This window comes from Sus scrofa, chromosome 1 (genome assembly GCF_000003025.6).
Source record: "Sus scrofa isolate TJ Tabasco breed Duroc chromosome 1, Sscrofa11.1, whole genome shotgun sequence".
In the NCBI taxonomy this organism is placed as follows: Eukaryota; Metazoa; Chordata; class Mammalia; order Artiodactyla; family Suidae; genus Sus; species Sus scrofa.
Window position 1 is genome coordinate 183,775,011 of NC_010443.5, and position 17,498 is coordinate 183,792,508.

At 42.5% G+C, this 17,498-nt stretch overlaps 1 long non-coding RNA gene across 2 annotated transcripts in view; it reads right to left on the reverse strand.

Moving 5' to 3' along the window:
* The window catches only part of LOC102167290, a 214,079-nt gene extending 196,631 nt beyond the window's left edge, over positions 1-17,448 (reverse strand). The window contains exons 1-4 of one of the 2 annotated variants that reach the window (XR_301199.2): positions 17,334-17,448; positions 14,883-15,096; positions 13,820-13,980; positions 12,737-13,335 (exon numbers count right to left, since the gene is read on the reverse strand). This is a non-coding gene — a long non-coding RNA (uncharacterized LOC102167290). Of the gene's footprint in view, positions 1-12,736; positions 13,336-13,819; positions 13,981-14,882; positions 15,097-17,333 lie in introns of those variants that run through there. The other variant, XR_301198.3, reaches the window with a different exon arrangement.

Sequence of the window (17,498 nt, forward strand, 5' to 3'; positions counted from 1 at the left end):
GGAAAGGGTATTCAGTAGGGAAGTGACACGATCAGATTTGCATCTTAAATTGATCCCTCTGGCATCATTGGAAGATCAGGTGGAGAAAGCACTGGCGAAGTGCATGAGCAGGAGGAAGTAGGCAGGCAGGAAATGCTGTCGATATTCCAAGTGAGAATTGATAAGCTCTGATCTGCAGCAGTGGCAGATGGTGAGAAAGAGGCCAAAACGAGAGGTATTTAGGTATTTGAGAAGGTAACATTTGGTTGCCAACTAAATACAGAGTTGGGGGGAGAACTAGGAAGGTGTGGGATAAGTGAGGTGGAGGACAAGTAAGTCTGAGAAACAGATCCTAATTCCAGCTTTGTGCCTGTTGAGCTTTACTGCCTGAGGTCCATCCAGGTGGAAGACAATTATGTGCATGGGTCTGGAACTCAGAAGACAGGTAAGGGCCAGGGGTGAAGTTTAGGAATTCACCTGCTTATTGGCTGTTGAAGCCACAGGACCACAAAGACAGCTAAGGGAGAGTATGGGGAGTTAGAAGAGAGCCTAGGAAAGGGCCCTGAGGAATTCCCAGTTTCCAGGACAGTCACAGCAGAAGACAAGCTAGGAGAGCCCATCTCTGCAGAGCTGAGGGCACAGGGCCTTTCACACAGGGATGGGCCATCAGAATCAAATATCACATAGAAGTAATGTACAATGTCCACTGCATGTGACAGGAGGATGTCATCAGGAGGTGACCTGTACAGAACATATCAGAACACCAGAGGTACAGGCTAGAATTCTGACTGTGGCTGACATGGGAGGCAATTCTCAAATGAAAACACTGTATTGTGTTTAGGATTCAGGGGGAAAAAATCAGAAATTATAAAGGACTCTACCATGGGAGGAAGAGAGCATTTAGAAGTGTTCCTTTTAACCAGGAGTTTACATGGCCTTTTTAAACCTTTTGCAATAACACATCTTAAGAAAGAGGACTAGCAAACATCCTGCTGCTTCATTCTACATCAACTGGTTCAACTGAAGGGCCATCATTTCTTGAGGTCCTACTACATAGCACAGGGAATCATATTCAATCTCTTGGGATAGACCATGATGGAAGACAATACAGGAACTCCCAGATTTTTTTTTTTTTAAGTGAGAAAGTAGATGGAATTCCCATCGTGGCTCAGCAGAAATGAATCTGACTAGCATCCATAAGGACACAGGTTCGATCCCTGGTCTCGCTCAGTGGATTAAGGATCCGGCGTTGCCTTGAGCTGTGGTGTAGGTTGCAGACACAGCTCGGATCCAGCGTTGCTGTGGCTGTGGTGTAGGCTGATGGCTACAGCTCTGATTAGACCCCTAGCCTGAAAACCTCCATGTGCCACAGGCGCGGCCCTAAAAGGACCAAAAAAACGGAAGAAAGAAAAAGAAAGTAGAATCTCTGATTACAGGCCTTTCCAATGAAAAACTAGGCTATAGAGGTAAAAGTGATGTGGAGCAAATTGGGGAAAGCTGGGGAGGGGTGTGTGTGTGTGTGTGTGTGTGTGTGTGTGTGTGTGTGTGTGTGTGTGTGTGTTTTAACACTGGAAAGACCTGAGCTCTACTATGGGCTCTGAAGAAGATAAGAATGAGAAGAAAGAAGAGAGAGTAAGTAAATGGTGATACAAGATTCCACAGAAGGGAAGGGGTCTGTCTTATATAGAAGGGATGCCTTGTTCAAATTAGAGGAAAAGAGAGGAGAATTGTCATGGCCACACAATGTTATAGGTGCAAACAAAGGCCAGGCCACAGGCTGAGCCAGGGAAGCAGGACTACTTCTCGAGGAGAGTGGGGAAGGTTAGGGGTGGAAGAGAGGCAGGAGAGATAAGTGAAAAGATTGACAAGTGCCCACAAGGCTCCCATCAAGGTGGCCATATTTGTTTGCAATGTGTCCCATTTAGTGGAGAAACACTTTTTAATGCCTCCTGTCTAAACTGAATGAAAACAAAGTGAGAAAATAAAAGAGAATAAGGAATGGACAAGATGATATTTACTGTACATTTAGAAGAGAGGAGGGCAATCCCACTCTTGGGCATATATCCGGACAAAACTCTACTTAAAAGAGACACATGCACCCGCACGTTCACTGCAGCACTATTCACAATAGCCAGGACATGGAAACAACCCAAATGTCCATCAACAGATGATTGGATTCGGAAGATGTGGTCTATATACGCAATGGAACACTACTCAGCCATAAAAAAGAATGACATAATGCCATTTGCAGCAACATGGATGGAACTAGAGAATCTCATCCTGAGTGAAATGAGCCAGAAAGACAAAGACAAATACCATATGATATCACTTATAACTGGAATCTAATATCCAGCACAAATGAACATCTCCTCAGAAAAGAAAATCATGGACTTGGAGAAAAGACTTGTGGCTGCCTGATGGGAGGTGGGGGAGGGGGAGGGAGTGGGAGGGAGTGGAAGGGATCGGGAGCTTGGGCTTATCAGACACAACTTAGAATAGATTTACAAGGAGATCCTGCTGAGTAGCATTGAGAACTTTGTCTAGATAATCATGTTGCAACAGAACAAAGGGTGGGGAAAAAAATGTAATTGTAATGTATACGTGTAAGGATAACTTGATTCCCTTGCTGTACAGTGGGAAAATAAAAAACAAAAAAATAATAAAAAAAAATAAAAAAGGAAGGCAATTCAAAAAAAAAAAAAAGAAGAGAGGAGGCTTATTTATTCATTCAACAAACATTGACTGTATGGCTCTCTAGAGACAGATGCTGGTCTAGATGCTACTAACAGTCATTGAGAGACAAAAAGTCCTACCTCAGAGAGCACACACATTCCCATCCTCTCCATATATGCCAAGGTAATCCTTGCTCAATTTCCTAAAACTTGTTAAGTTGTTTTTTACCAGCTTCTCCTGCTGTACAGAACATGCCACACAATAGCCCTTCTCTTCCAAATAAAGGGCTGCAGCACAGAGAGCAAGTGTGAATCAGCTGCAGTAGAAGACAGTCTGGTTAATATTCATTCAATCAAAGAGGAAGGACACTTCAGAAAGAGAATGCCATTAGTCCGGGATTTGGCCAGGCCCCCGGATTTAAGAGTCTCTGAACGAATCAGTGTTTTCTAATAATCCATCTGACATCTTATGTGCAGAATATGATTTTCTGCTTAAGGCACCAGGCAAGAAACTACTTCTGGAGGAATCAGTAGACAGACACTGTAAAACCCATGCAAGGTCCCCCAGGTGTTTGCTGCGGAAGCTGAAAGCGGCAAGGGATGTGGCCATATCCTTTCTGGTCAGGTTTCAGGATAAACATATTCAAAGGACAGAACTGTAACCCGGATTTGACCACCTTGAAAAGAAGCATGGTGTGTGAACAATATCCTTCCCAGACTGAAAGCCACTCAGACATGGATCATCATTCCAGGCACTTGGCGCACTGGTTTATACTAGCAGCCAAGTGCATAATTGCCAGGAATCGGCCAAATCCACAGAGACACCCGTCACTTCTGAATGCTGAAAAATGTTTGTAATATACCGTAATGAATGTAAGCCTGACTCGCTTAATCAGATCTGAGTCCCACGTGGGGATTTCTGCACGGGAGGGAAATGTTTACTGAAATCCTGCTTTTCTCCACTGCCATCTACCATTCCAGGAAGAACAGAACCATTACCTGGTTGGCCTTGCAAGTTTCTTCTACATATTTTAGGTCATTAATATAGATGGTTATAACATACATGTTTCCAACTCATTCTAAATTCATTCAGAACTAAGCAATGAAAATAACGCTCTTTCTCCTTATTTTAGATTCTGTTGAAAATGAACTAAGTTAATACCAAAAGACAGAAATAGGACTCCTCCATTCCTGGCAAATGCCTCAAATTTGTTTCCCTAAAGCCAGTAAGTAAGTAGGGGTAAGGCACTAGTTACAGTCCCCAGTGAGGAGCTGTCTGATTCAAGCCCTCGATGGGCTTGAAGTAATTGGAACAGGTGAACGGCCCAGCTTCAGGAACTGACCAAACTTTCTTCTAACATGACAATGGAAAATCCAGGCAAAAGTTCCAGGTTCTCTTTCTTTTTTTTTATGTAGAGCCTTGATTCGTCAAGTTTAGAAATCTGATTTTCCCAAAGATTATTCCAGCCCCAGGTAACTGATTCATAACCAAACTCACTCAGAAACTCTCTGAGCTCAGAAGTCAACTCATTCATTTCCAAGTATAATTTTCATTCCACATGCTACAAATGAGATTGCAGTTCAGGCTGCGTGATTAGTCCAAGGTAACACGGCTAATTGCAGACCTAGAACTTGAACCCAGGTCTTTTGATTTAAAGGCCATTGCCCTTTCTTCCAGAGCACCCGCCTTCCTGGTGGGAAGCCAGCAGGCAAGGGAAATAAGAGGTTCCGAAGAGCAGAGTACACAGATGGGGGCAGGCAGGCAACAAGAGATGACAAGCCATGTGGAGAAAGCTGGCCATAGACTGCAGAACCCATCTGACTGAGGGTCAGAAGCCAGGGTCCAGGTCCAGGGCAGGCCAGGGACAAGGCAAATGGCAAGAGATAATTACGGCCCCATTCAGAACTAAGATATGAACAACACAGAAACTGTCTTGGGAAGACAGCAGAAGCCAGATTAAGAAAAGTGCTGGGAGTTCCCGTCGTGGCTCAGTGGTTAACAAACACGAGTAGTATCCATAAGGACGCAGGTTGGATCCCTGGCCTTGCTCAGAGGGTTAAGGATCCCGCACTGCCGGCACTGCCGTGGGCTATGGTGTAGGTCGGTATTAACCTCCACCTGAGTCTCCGAGCATCTGACTCCTGCACTTTCTGTCTCCCTGTGAAAAGAAGAAACCATTCAAGACCAGGGCAGAGATGAGCCTGTAGGTGGAGCCAAGTGGCTGCCAGCGGTGGGGTGGAGAGGAAAAGCAGGGGCTGTGAACCAGGCCAGTGACTGCAATGCCACCCCCAGGCTTCAGAGTTCAAAGCCCTTTTCTACATATTTCATTTTCTGACTATTCCAAAATGTGCAGTTGAGTCTGTCGCCCCTCTGGAAAACTTTCCTTAAGATGGGTAAAGGGAGGGTGTCCGTCTAATGTACTACCCCAACCTGGACACTTTTGAAAGTAAAAGGAAGAGCTGTTAATAAATATGCCAGTGCAACAGCCATGAACCAGGATGAATCCAGGCCAGCCCAGACATGCAGTCACTGCAGCTGAAGACCAAGCGGTGGGGACTCAGACACACCTGGGCAGAGGATGAGACAATCTTGGAAGGATTGTTTACCAGAGAGGCCAGAGGACTCCAGGGAAGAAAGTTACCCTAAAGGAAGAGAAAGTCAAAGTACACAACTTGGGTTCAATGATATCAAGACAGTGTAGTTGGGTGGGGAGGAAATATAATTCTCTGTGCTTCCCGGTGTTGGCCACTCCCAATGTCCTGTGACCCGGGTTCAGTGAAACTAAAAAGAGTTGCTTCATTAAAATTTCCCAGGGGACATTAAAGATGCAAGGGTTAGCAAAATCCTGTACCATCAATGCTAGCAGTGACAGAGAAAGTGCAGTCAGCACTGCAGATGGGTGAGACGACAGTGGTCAGCAGTAGACAGAGCACCTTGGGGGGATGTCAGCATGGCTGCTGCTCCAGGTTTGGGCACTGACCGGACAACAAGTTAGTGAGAGCAGGAAATCCAAAGACAGTAGGTAGCCTTGCTCTTTCATCTCCAAGCGTACGGGAGGCCATCAGAGATCCCACTGAACTCTTATAGAGAGGGGCTACAGTTTCATACTGTAGATAAAGAACTAAAAAATATTATGTCAAAAAGGATGGTTTTTGTAACTTTAATTTTAGCCCCAAGCCAGTGATGCCTGGGAAACTCAAGTTATATTTCTATCACTGTGTGAGGTGCTCATTGATGATATCTAAATAGGGGAAGCTTAGAATTTGGGGCCACTCAGTTCTTATTAGTAGTTTCATGGTATTTTATGCCTAATGTAGGCATATACCCCCCAAATACACACATCCCATTGATATGGACATTTATAAACTAATGCAGAAAATATGTACACATGGTAATCAGCATATAATACAGAAATATTTTCCAAAAATTCCTAAAAATGGTGGAAATTTTACTACCTCTTAAAAAAATGGTCTCTACTGATTCTCTCCAATACCTAACTAGTGTTAAGTCTTTCAACAACTTGAAATTAGCACCCATCAAATGGCTAAAACAAAAGATAGGCAATACCAAGTGTTGGCTAAAATGTTGACCTAGAATTCTAACACAGTAGATGGGATTAAGATGGCTGAATAGAAGGACTGGAGCTCAACTTCTCTCCTAAAAACAACAAAATTCACAACTAAAGCCTGAGCAATCTTCACCAAAATGGACCGGACACCTTAAAAAAGATATCCTACTCCAGAAGACAAAGAGGAGGCCACATCAAGAGGTAGGAGGGGTGATAACATGTTATAAGCAACCCCATACCTCCTGGGTGGGAAGCCCCACAGACTGGAAACTAACTGGTTCACAGAGACTCACTTACAGGGGGGGTGAGAGTTCTGAGACCCACATCAAACTCCCACATGTGGCAATCTGGCACTGGGAGAAAGAGCCCCCAGAGCATCTGGCATTGAAGGCCAGTGGGGCTTGTGCACAAGAGCTCCACGGGACTGGGGGAAACAGAGACCCCATTCTTGAAAGGCACACACAGACTTTCACATGCACTGGGTCCCAGGGCAAAGCAACATCTCCAGAGGAATCTGGGTCAGACCTGACTACAGTCCTTGGAGGACCTCCTGGGAAAACAGGGGTGAATGTGGCTTGTTGTCAGGGAAGGACATTGGAAGCAAAGCTCTTAGAAATATTCATCAGAGAGCCTTTCTTTGGAGGTAGCCAATTCTGGGAAAATCTGGCTGAAACCATCAGGGCTGAGAAGCCCCAGGCCAAACAATAACCCAGGTGGAATCACAGCCCCGCCCCTCAGTAAACAGGCTGTCTAAAGATCCCCCAGGCACAAAGTCACCTCTAACCTCACCCGGAGACAAAGCCCCACCCACCAGAGGGATTAGAATCAGCTCTACCTACCAGTTGGCAGGCATAAGTCCCTCCCATCAGGAAGCCTACAGCAAACCCTCATACCAATTTCAGCCACAAGGGGGACAGACATCAGAAGTAAGAGAGGTGGGAGTTCCCGTCGTGGCGCAGTGGTTAACGAATCCGACTAGGAACCATGAGGTTGCAGGTTAGATCCCTGCCCTTGCTCAGCGGGTTAATGATCCGGCATTGCCGTGAGCTGTGGTGTAGATTGCAGACATGGCTCGGATCCCGCGTTGCTGTGGCTCTGGCGTACGCTGGCAGCCACAGCTCCGATTAGACCCCTAGCCTGGGAACCTCCCATATGCCACGGGAGCGGCCTAAGAAATGGCAAAAAGACAAAAAAAAAAGAAGAAGTAAGAGAGGCTACAACGCTATTGTTTGCAAAAAGGTCACCACACCAAAAACCTATAAAAATGAAAAGACAGAGAACTATAAGTCAGATAAAGGGGAAAGAAAAAACCCCAGAAAAACAGCTAAGTGATCAGGAGATTCCTAGCCTCCAGGAAAAAGACTTGAGACTGTTGATGCTGAGGATGATGCAAGACATTGGAAATAAACTGGAGGCAAAGATGGATAATTTACAGGAAACAATGACCAAAGAGATACAAGATATAAAACTTAAACAAGAAGAGATGCAAAATGCAATAACTGAAATTAAAAAATTCATTAGAAGCAGCCAACAGCAGAGTACAGGAGGCAGAAGAATGAATAAGCAAGGTGGAGAACAGATTAGTGGAAATCATGGATGCAGAACAGAAAAGAAAAAAAAAGACTGAAAACAAATGAAGAGAGTCTCAGAGAACTCTGGGACAATGTGAAACGCACCAACATCCGATTATAGGGGTGCCAGAAGGAGAAAAGAGAGAGAAGGAGACAGAAAAAATATTCCGAGATAATAGCCGAAAACTTCCCTAACATGGGAAAGGAATCACTCACTCAAATCCAGGAAACACAACGAGTACCATATAAAATAAACCCAAGGAGGAACACCCCAAGACACATACTAGTCAAACTGACCAAAATTAAAGACAAAGAGAAAATATTGAAAGCAGCTAGGGAAAAGAAACAACATACAAGGGAACCCCAATGAGGCTATTGGCAGATTTTTCAGGAGAATCTCTGCAGGCCAGAAGGGAGTGGCATGATATACTCAATGGGATGAAAGGAAAAAACCATCAACCAAGATTACTCTACCCAGCAAGGCTCTCGTTCAGATTTGAAGGAGAAATCAAAACCTTCACAGATAAGCAAAACCTGAGAGAATTCAGCAACACTAAACCAGCCTTATGACAAATACTAAAGGAACTTCTATAGGCAGAAAAGAACAAAAGAAGAAGGAAAGAAAAAAGAGCAGGAAAAACAAATCCAAAGCAATTAATAAAATGGCAATAAGAACATACATATCAATAATTACCTTAAGTGTGAATGGTCTAAACGCCCCAACCAAAAGACACAGACTGGCTGAATGGATACAAAAACAAGACCCATATATGTGCTGTCTTCAAGAGACCCACTTCACTTCTAGGGACACATACACATTGAAAGTGAGAGGATGGAAGAAAATATTTCATGCAAACGGGGATCAAAAGAAAGCTGGAGTAGCAATACTCATATCAGACAAAATAGACTTTAAAATGAAGAATATTTTAAGGGACAAAGAAGGACATTACATTAATGATCAAAGGATCAATTCAAGAAGAAGATATAACAATTTTAAATATCTACGCACCCAACACAGGTTCACCACAATATATAAGGCAACTGCTAACAACTTTAAAAGGAGAAATCAACAATAACACAATCATAGTGGGGGACTTTAACACCCCACTTATAGCAAAGGACAGATCAACCAGACAGAAAATCAATAAGGAAACACAGGCCCTGAATGAAACTTTAAACCAGATGGACTTAGAAGATATTTATAGGACATTTCATCCAAAAGCAACAGAATACACATTCTTCTCAAGTGCACATGGAACATTCTCTAAGATTGATCATATCCTGGGCTACAAATCCAATCTTGGTAACTTTAAGAAAATTGAAATCATATCAAGCATCTTTTCCAACCACAACGCTATACGACTGGAAATCAACAAGAAAAAAACTGCAAAAAACACAAACACGTGGAGACTCAACAACATGCTACTAAACAACCAATGGATCACTGAAGAAATCAAAGAGGAAATTAAAAAACACCTAGCAGCAAATGACAACGAAGATACAACACTCCAAAACCTATGGGATTCAGCAAAAGCCATTCTAAGAGGAAAGTTTATAGCAATACAAGTCCACCTCAGGAAACAAGAAAAAGCTCAAATAAACAAGCTAACTTTACATCTAAAGCAGCTCGAGAGAGAAAAACAGGCAAGACCTAAAGTTAGTAGAAGGAAAGAAATCATAAAGATCAGGGCAGAAATCAATGAAATAGAAACAAAGAAAACCATAGAAAAGATCAATGGTTTAAAAGCTACTTCTTTGAAAAGATCAACAAAATTGATAAACCCTTACCCAGACTCATCAAGAAAAAAAGAGAGAGGACTCAAATCAATAAAATTAGAAATGAAAAAGGAGATGTTACAACAGACATCACAGAAATACAAAGGATCCTAAGAGACTACTATATGCAACTATACGCCAATAAAATGGACAAATTCTAGAAAAGTACAATCTTCGAAGACTAAACCAAGATGAAATAGAAAAGATGAACGGACCCATCACAAGTACTGAAATTGAAACTGTGATTAAAAAACTTCCAACAAACAAAAGTCCAGGACCAGATGGCTTCACAGGGGAATTCTATCAAACATTTAGAGAAGAGCTAACACCTCTCCTTCTGAAACTATTTCAAAAAATTTCAGAGGAAGGGATACTCCCAAACTCACTCTATGAGGCCACCATCACCCTGATACCAAAACCAGACAAAGATACCACCAAAAAAAATTTTTTTTTCAGGCCAATTTCACTGATGAACATAGATGCAAAAATCCTCAACAAAATACTAGCAAACCCCATCCAGCAATACACTGAAAGGACTGTACATCATGATCACGTGGAATTTATCCCAGGAATGCAAGGGTTCTTCAATATCCATAAATTCATCAGTGTGATACACCACATTAACAAACTGAAGAATAAAAACCATATGATCCTCTCTATAGACACGGAAAAAGCCTTTGACAAAATCCAACACCCATTTCTGATAAAAACCCTTCAGAAAGTGGACATAGAGGGAACTTACCTCAACATAATAAAGGCCATATATGTCAAACCCACAGCTAACATCATTCTCAATGGTAAAAAGCTGAAAGAATTCCCTCTGAGATCAGGAACAAGACAAGGATGTCTGCTCTCAACATACTTTTGGAAGTCCTAGCCATGACAATCAGAGAAGTAAAGAAATACAAGGAATCCAAATTGGAAAGGAAGAAGTAAAACTATCCCTATTTGCAGATGATATGATACTATACCTTCAGAATCCTAAAGACTCTACCAGAGAACTGTTAGAGCTCATCCATGAATTTGGCAAAGTCGCAGGATACAAAATTAATGCACAGAAATCGATGGCATTTCTATACACTGACAATGAAAGAGCAGAAAGAGAAATTAAGGAAGCCATCCCACTTACCATCACATCCAAAAGAACAAAATACCTAGGAGTAAACCTACCTCAAGAGACAAAAGACCTGTACTCTGAAAACTATAAGACACTGATGAAAGAAATCAAAGACGACACAAATAGATGGAAAGATATACCATGCTCGTGGATTGGAAGAGTTAATATTATCAAAATGACTATACTACCCAAGGCAATCTACAAATTCAATGCAATCCCTATCAAACTACCAAGGACATTTTTCACAGAACACAAACAAAATATTTTAAAGTTTGTTTGGAAGCACAAAAGACCCAGAATAGCCAAAGACATCATGAAAATGAAGAACGGAGCTGGAGGAATCAGGCTCCCAGACTTCAGACTATACTGCAAAGCAACAGTCATCAAAACTGCATGGTACTGGCACAAAGACAGACATATAGATCAGTGGAACAGGACAGAAAGCCCAGAATTAAACCCACGCACCTACAGCCAACTCATCTATGACAAAGGAGGCAAGAATATACAATGGAGAAAAGACGGCTTGTTCAATAAGTGGTGCTGGGAAAACTGGACAGCCACATGGAAAAGAATGAAATCAGAACACTCCCTAACACCATACACAAAAATAAACTCCAAATGGATTAAAGACCTAGATATAAGACCAGACACTAGCAAACTCCTAGAGGAAAACATAGGCCAAACACTCTCTGACATCGACGATAGCAACATCTTCTCAGATCCACCTCTCAGAGTATTGACAACTAAAACAAAAATAAGCAAATGGGACCTAATTAAACTTAAAAGTTTCTGCACAGCAAAGGAAACCCTAAACAACACAAAAAGACAACCCACAGAATGGGAGAAAGTCTTTGCAAATGAATCAACTGACAAGGGATTAATCTCCAAAACTTATAAACACCTTCTGCAGCTCCATACCAAAAAAACAAACAACCACATCAAAAAATGGGCAGAAGATCTCAACAGACAGTTCTTCAAAGAAGACATACAGATGGCTGAGAAACACATGAAAGGATGTTTAACATCACTCATTATTAGAGAGATGCAAATCAAAACGACTCTGAGGTACAACCTTACACCAGCCAGAATGGCCAGCATCCAAAAGTCTACAAGGAGTTCCCATCGTGGCTCAGTGGTTAACGAATCTGACTAGGAATCACGAGGTTGTAGGTTAAATCCCTGGCCTTGCTCATTGGGTTAAGGATCCGGCGTTGCCATGAGCTGTGGTGTAGCTCACAGACGCTGCTCGGATCCTGTGTTGCTGTGGCTCTGGTGTAGGCCGGCAGCTACAGCTCTGATTAGACCCCTAGCCTGGGAACCTCCATATGCCTTGGGAGCAGCCCTAGAAAAGGCAAAAAGACCAAAAAAAAAGTCTATAAACAATAAGGGCTGGAGAGAGTGTGAAGAAAAAGGTACCCTATTATGCTATTGGTGGGATTGTAAATTGGTGCAACCACTGTGGAAAACAGTATGAATATTCCTCAGAAAACTAAAAATAGGACTACCATTTGATCCAGCAATCCTACTCCTAGGCAACTATCCAGAGAAAACCATGACTTGCAAAGACACATGTACTCCAATGTTCATGTACTCAGATCCACCTCTCAGAGTATTGACAACTAAAACAAAAATAAGCAAATGGGACCTAATTAAACTTAAAAGTTTCTGCACAGCAAAGGAAACCCTAAACAACACAAAAAGACAACCCACAGAATGGGAGAAAGTCAGCACTATTTGCAATAGCCAAGATATGGAAACGACCTGAATGTCCATCAACAGGAGGAGTGGATCAAGAAGATGTGGTACACATACACAATGGAATATTACTCAGCCATTAAAAAAAATGAAATGCCAGCATTTTTAGCAACATGGATGGACCTGGAAATTATCATGCTAAGTGAAGTCAGCCATACAATGAGACACCAACATCAAATGCTTTCACTGACATGTGGAATCTGAAAAAAGGACAGACTGAACCTCTTTGCAGAACAGATGCTGACTCACAGACACTGAAAAACTTATGGTCTCCAAAGGAGACAGTTGGGGGTGGGAGGGATGCACTGGGGTTGTGGGATGGAAATCCTGTGAAGTTGGCTTGGGATGATCATTGTACAACTACAAATGTAATACATTCATTAATTTAAAAAAAAAAAAGAATTCTAACACAGAGCCTGTGCGAGTGTGAACTGGTATAGCCTCTCTGAAAAACTTTTTGGCTACACTGAGGAATGATGAACACATGCATTTCCACCCCTAATATATACCCAACAGCAATACGTACATATGTTTACCAAAAGACGTGGACAAGGGTGTTGACAGCAGCACAATTCATAATGTCCTAGTGCTGGAAACTACCCAATGTCTATCAACAATAGACTGGATAATAAATTATAGCACATTCATACAATGGAATACCACCATGAGAATGAACAAGTACAACCCCACATAACTATATGAATGAATCTCACAAACATGAAGCTGAGCAACAGAAGCCAGACACAAAAGATTCTGTTTATATACAATTCACAAGCAAGCAACATTAAGCAATAGTTTCAGAAGTCAAAACGGAGGTAACCTTGGGGGTGGCTGGTGGACGGGGACACAAAGGAGACTTCTGAGGGCAGGTAATGTTCCATTACTTGATCTAGGCACTAGATACATGAAGAGGAAATTTTATAGAAATTATCCTTTGTCACATTCTACTAGTCTAACTAGTCACTAAGGCCCACTCATATATAAGAGGAGGAGTATTATACTTCACCTTGTGACAGAGCATGGCAAAATCAGTGCAGAAGTGTTTGTGGTCTGAATAAAATTGTTATATCCATTCCAATTATAAAATACAATAGCATTTTAAAATTTAAATAATAGTTCAAATATATTGTACAATCTGCTCCAGTTATCCAATGCAAATTAGAACTCAGCATCATTCTGGATTAAAACAGAAACCGTCAGAAGGTGAAGAAAATAAGAATACCAGCAACCAAAGCACACAAGACAAGGAAGGATGCTCCAGTTTGGGTCATGTGCCTTCCCTGGACCATTAACTATAACCAGAAGAACAGGGTATATGTATGGGTCAGTCCCGGTCATGCGCTCAATAAGAACACTTGAAATGAGAAAGGGGAAACTCACCCAAGGGAGAAGCAATGGGAAAACAACATATGCCTACTGCAGATGTGTTATGCTGTATCTCACGGTCATCACAAGAGAAATCCTTAAACTTGGCATGTCAAGAATGGGGAGGTGTGTAGTCTCCAAGTTGCAGTCAACTCTAAGATTCCAGTGTTCTCTCCCTAAAACACATGTCAGACTCATTAGTGTTAATATTAAAATATTTTTAAAATAGGCATGTATTTGTAAAACATACATCCAAGTGCAACCTCTGATGGCAATCATTTCATTACTCTTTGAGCATCTCTCAAAATACTCATCTGTCTATGAACATACGTTAACACTTTTCCTTCTGATGGTTTAGATAAATCTTGCACACAGCTTTGACCACACACATTTCTGTTAACAGCCACGGGTCACACAGCAAAAATTAACTGACGATTACAGGTGTGGCAGGCTGAAGTTCAACCCCCACTCTTCCTCTCCAGGGAGAATCTTAGGGTTTAAAGAGAAACCAGGTTACTATGATTCCATTTAACCAGAAAGCTCAGTCAGAGGCCTTGTCAGTTTCTGTGGGCCCTTCCACAATGAAGGGACCAAGCTAAGCAGAGGAGAATGTCTTAGCATAATAAGGCCAGGACTCTTTTGCAAGAAGCAGACTTAAAACCATGTTACTAGAAGAAACATACATTTCTCTCATAGACTATATAACAGTGCTGGGCAAACATTTTCTGTAAAGGACCAGCAATTAATATTTCAGGTTTTGCAGGCCATGCAGTCCCTGCTGCAACCACTCAACTTTACTACTGGGGTGCAAAAGCAGCCCCAGACAATACTTAAATGAGTATGTCTGTGTTCTAATAAAACCTTATTTACAAAAAGAGGCCTGTGGAATTTGGTCCACGGGCCACAGTTTGCCGAACACTGGACCAGACAAAAAGGAAAATCCTACATCACAGAGGTGAGATGCGTTCGTCTATGGCTACTTAGAAATCCTGGCCTGGCCCTGCCAGGGGAGAGAACAAAGAGAAGGTGAAATACTCCCAGTTTACTCCAGCCCTCCCTGTTCTACCCATTTCCTAACCTGAGACTGGAAGCTCATCCTCCCTTCTCTGCAGAATCAGCAGGAGCTAGAACCGATTGACACTGTGTCCCCATCCAGCTGAGGCCAGAGGGGGCAGAATTTGCACCACCCTCGAAGGACCTGGGATTTCATTCATTCCAGAGTGGGAGGTATGCGTAGAGAAAATGGAAGGGACGCCTGATGCTGAAGATTAAAGATGTCTGTGGAGACAACACTGGGAGAAGTGGAAAGGAGATGAGAGTTAGGGAATGAGGGATGATCAAACATCCTGAAGCCCATCCAGAAAGTATTTACCTGGAGCCCAGGTCACAGTCTTTCCTTGGACTCTCTCAATGTTTCAGGAAAGAGGCTTGTGGAGTTCCTGTTGTGGCTCAGCGGTAATGAACCTGACGGGTATCTATGAGGACACACATTTGATCTCTGGGTTCGCTCAGTGGGTTAAGGATCCAGCATTGCTGTGAGCTGTGGTCTAGGTCAGAGATGTAGCTTGGATCTGGTTTTGCTATGGCTGTGGCTATGGTGTAGGCCAGAAGCAGTAGCTCTGATTTGACCCCCGGTTGGGGTACTTCCATATGCTGTGGGTATGGCCCTAAAAAGACCAAAAAAAAAAGTCTTGTAAGCCACTCACAAGGTCCTGCTTCATTTGTTACCTCTCTCGGCCTCACTTAATCAGCTTCTCCTATACTGGCCTCCTTGCTGTTCCTTGTGCACACATTCCTAACACATTACCATCCCAGGGCCTCTGCACCTCCTTACTCTTAGAATGAAAACCCTTCCTCTAAATATTCAAATGGTTGACACTCTCTCCTTCACCTGGGTACTTCTCAAATGGCATCTCAAATATGTCTTCCTTGACTTTTGGAGCTAGAATAGCATCCTCATCAGGCTCTGCTTGTTTTAATTTTTCACTTTCCAACTGTCTCTCCCAATAGCATGTGAGCCCCAAAAAGGCAGGGACTTTGTTTAGTTCACTCCAGTATTCCCAATACTTTGAATAGGACACATGTGATGTTCAATAAAATACTTAATAAATGAATGAACCAAGTCCAGTATGTCCATTATGGCTAATTTTATGTATCAAGTTGGCTGGGCTATGATGCCCAGATATTTGCTCAAAATGCATTCTGCATGTTTCTGGAAGGGTGTTTTTGGATGAGATTAGCATTTAAATTGGTGGTGAGGAAAGCAAACTCCACTTTATAATGTAGATAGTCCTCATTCAATCAGTTGAAGGCCTGAACAGAAAAGGCAAGCAGGCATTTTGCAGCAGGTGGCCTTGGGACTATACCTGCAACATCAGCTCATCCTGGTTCTACAGAAGATTGCCTTTAAACTACAACTACGATTTTTTCCTGAGTCTCCAGCCCCTCTAGTCTCCCTTATCAGCTTTTGACTTGCTGAGCCTCCACAGTTGTAAGAGTCAATTCCTTAAACTGAATCTCTTTATGTACATATCTTATTGGTTTTTTTCTCTGGAGAACCCTTATACAATCTCTAAGGCAAACTGTGATATCTTCTTTACTAAAGAATTCTTTCCAATAGCTCTCTACCCCCTCGTTTCTACAACATGAGTCAGGGAGTGAAATTTCTACATATTTTTGTCAGACCTGCAGGTAATATCGCTCCAGGTGACCTTCTTCACTGTGGCCAGCAAAATGGGGACTGGAGAATGGGGGAGTGAATAATAAAATACATTTTTTTATGGCTACACCCCAAGTCATATGGAAATTCCTGGCCAGAGATTGAATTTGAGTGGTAGCTGTGACCTATCCACAGTTGTGGAAACGCTGGATCCTTTAACCCACTGCACCTGGCCGGGGTGAACCTGAGCCACTGCAATGGGATTCTTAACCCACTGCAGCAACTCCTCAAACCCTATTTTTTTTTTTTTTTTTTCCTTTTGGCTTTTTAAGGCCGCACCTCCGGACTACACCACAGCAACGCTGGATCCGACGAGCCTCGTCTGGGACCTACACCACAGCTCACTGTAACACCCAATTTTAACCCACTGAGCGAGGCCAGGGATCAAACCCACAACCTCATGGTTACTAGTCATATTGGTTTCAGCTGAGCCACTACTGGAACTCTATTTTTTTTTTTTTTTTTTTAAGTTTATAGCCACTCTTACTTAGAAACACTGGCACTGAGAGCCATCTAGAAATTATTATTTCCCCTTTATAACATACTGTTTCATTCATATTTAGTGAGTAGGAAGGTTGAATCTACATCCTAACTTGTCTATGTCCTGGAATGGTAAGGAACATAAAATATCAAACATACAAGTCTTGATTTTTAACGGTTCTCATAGCATTTGAATGACTAGATGTGACCATAATTACAAAGTCCACGGAATGTGGTGTATATTCACAAGACGCTTCAGCCCAACGCTCCCTACCATGCCCATAAAAATAATAATAATAATAATTTAGGAAAACAAACAAAATTCCCTACCCTGGTACCACTTTGGAATCCTGCCATGAGAAAGCACCGCTTTCCGGAATCCCCACAGTGCTGGGGCCGTCTTTAAAAGATATCGCTCCGCCCTCACCTCCCCGCCCCCTCCACGCTCCCAACCGGCGGGAAGAGGTCGCCCTCCCAACCAATGAACATTCGGCA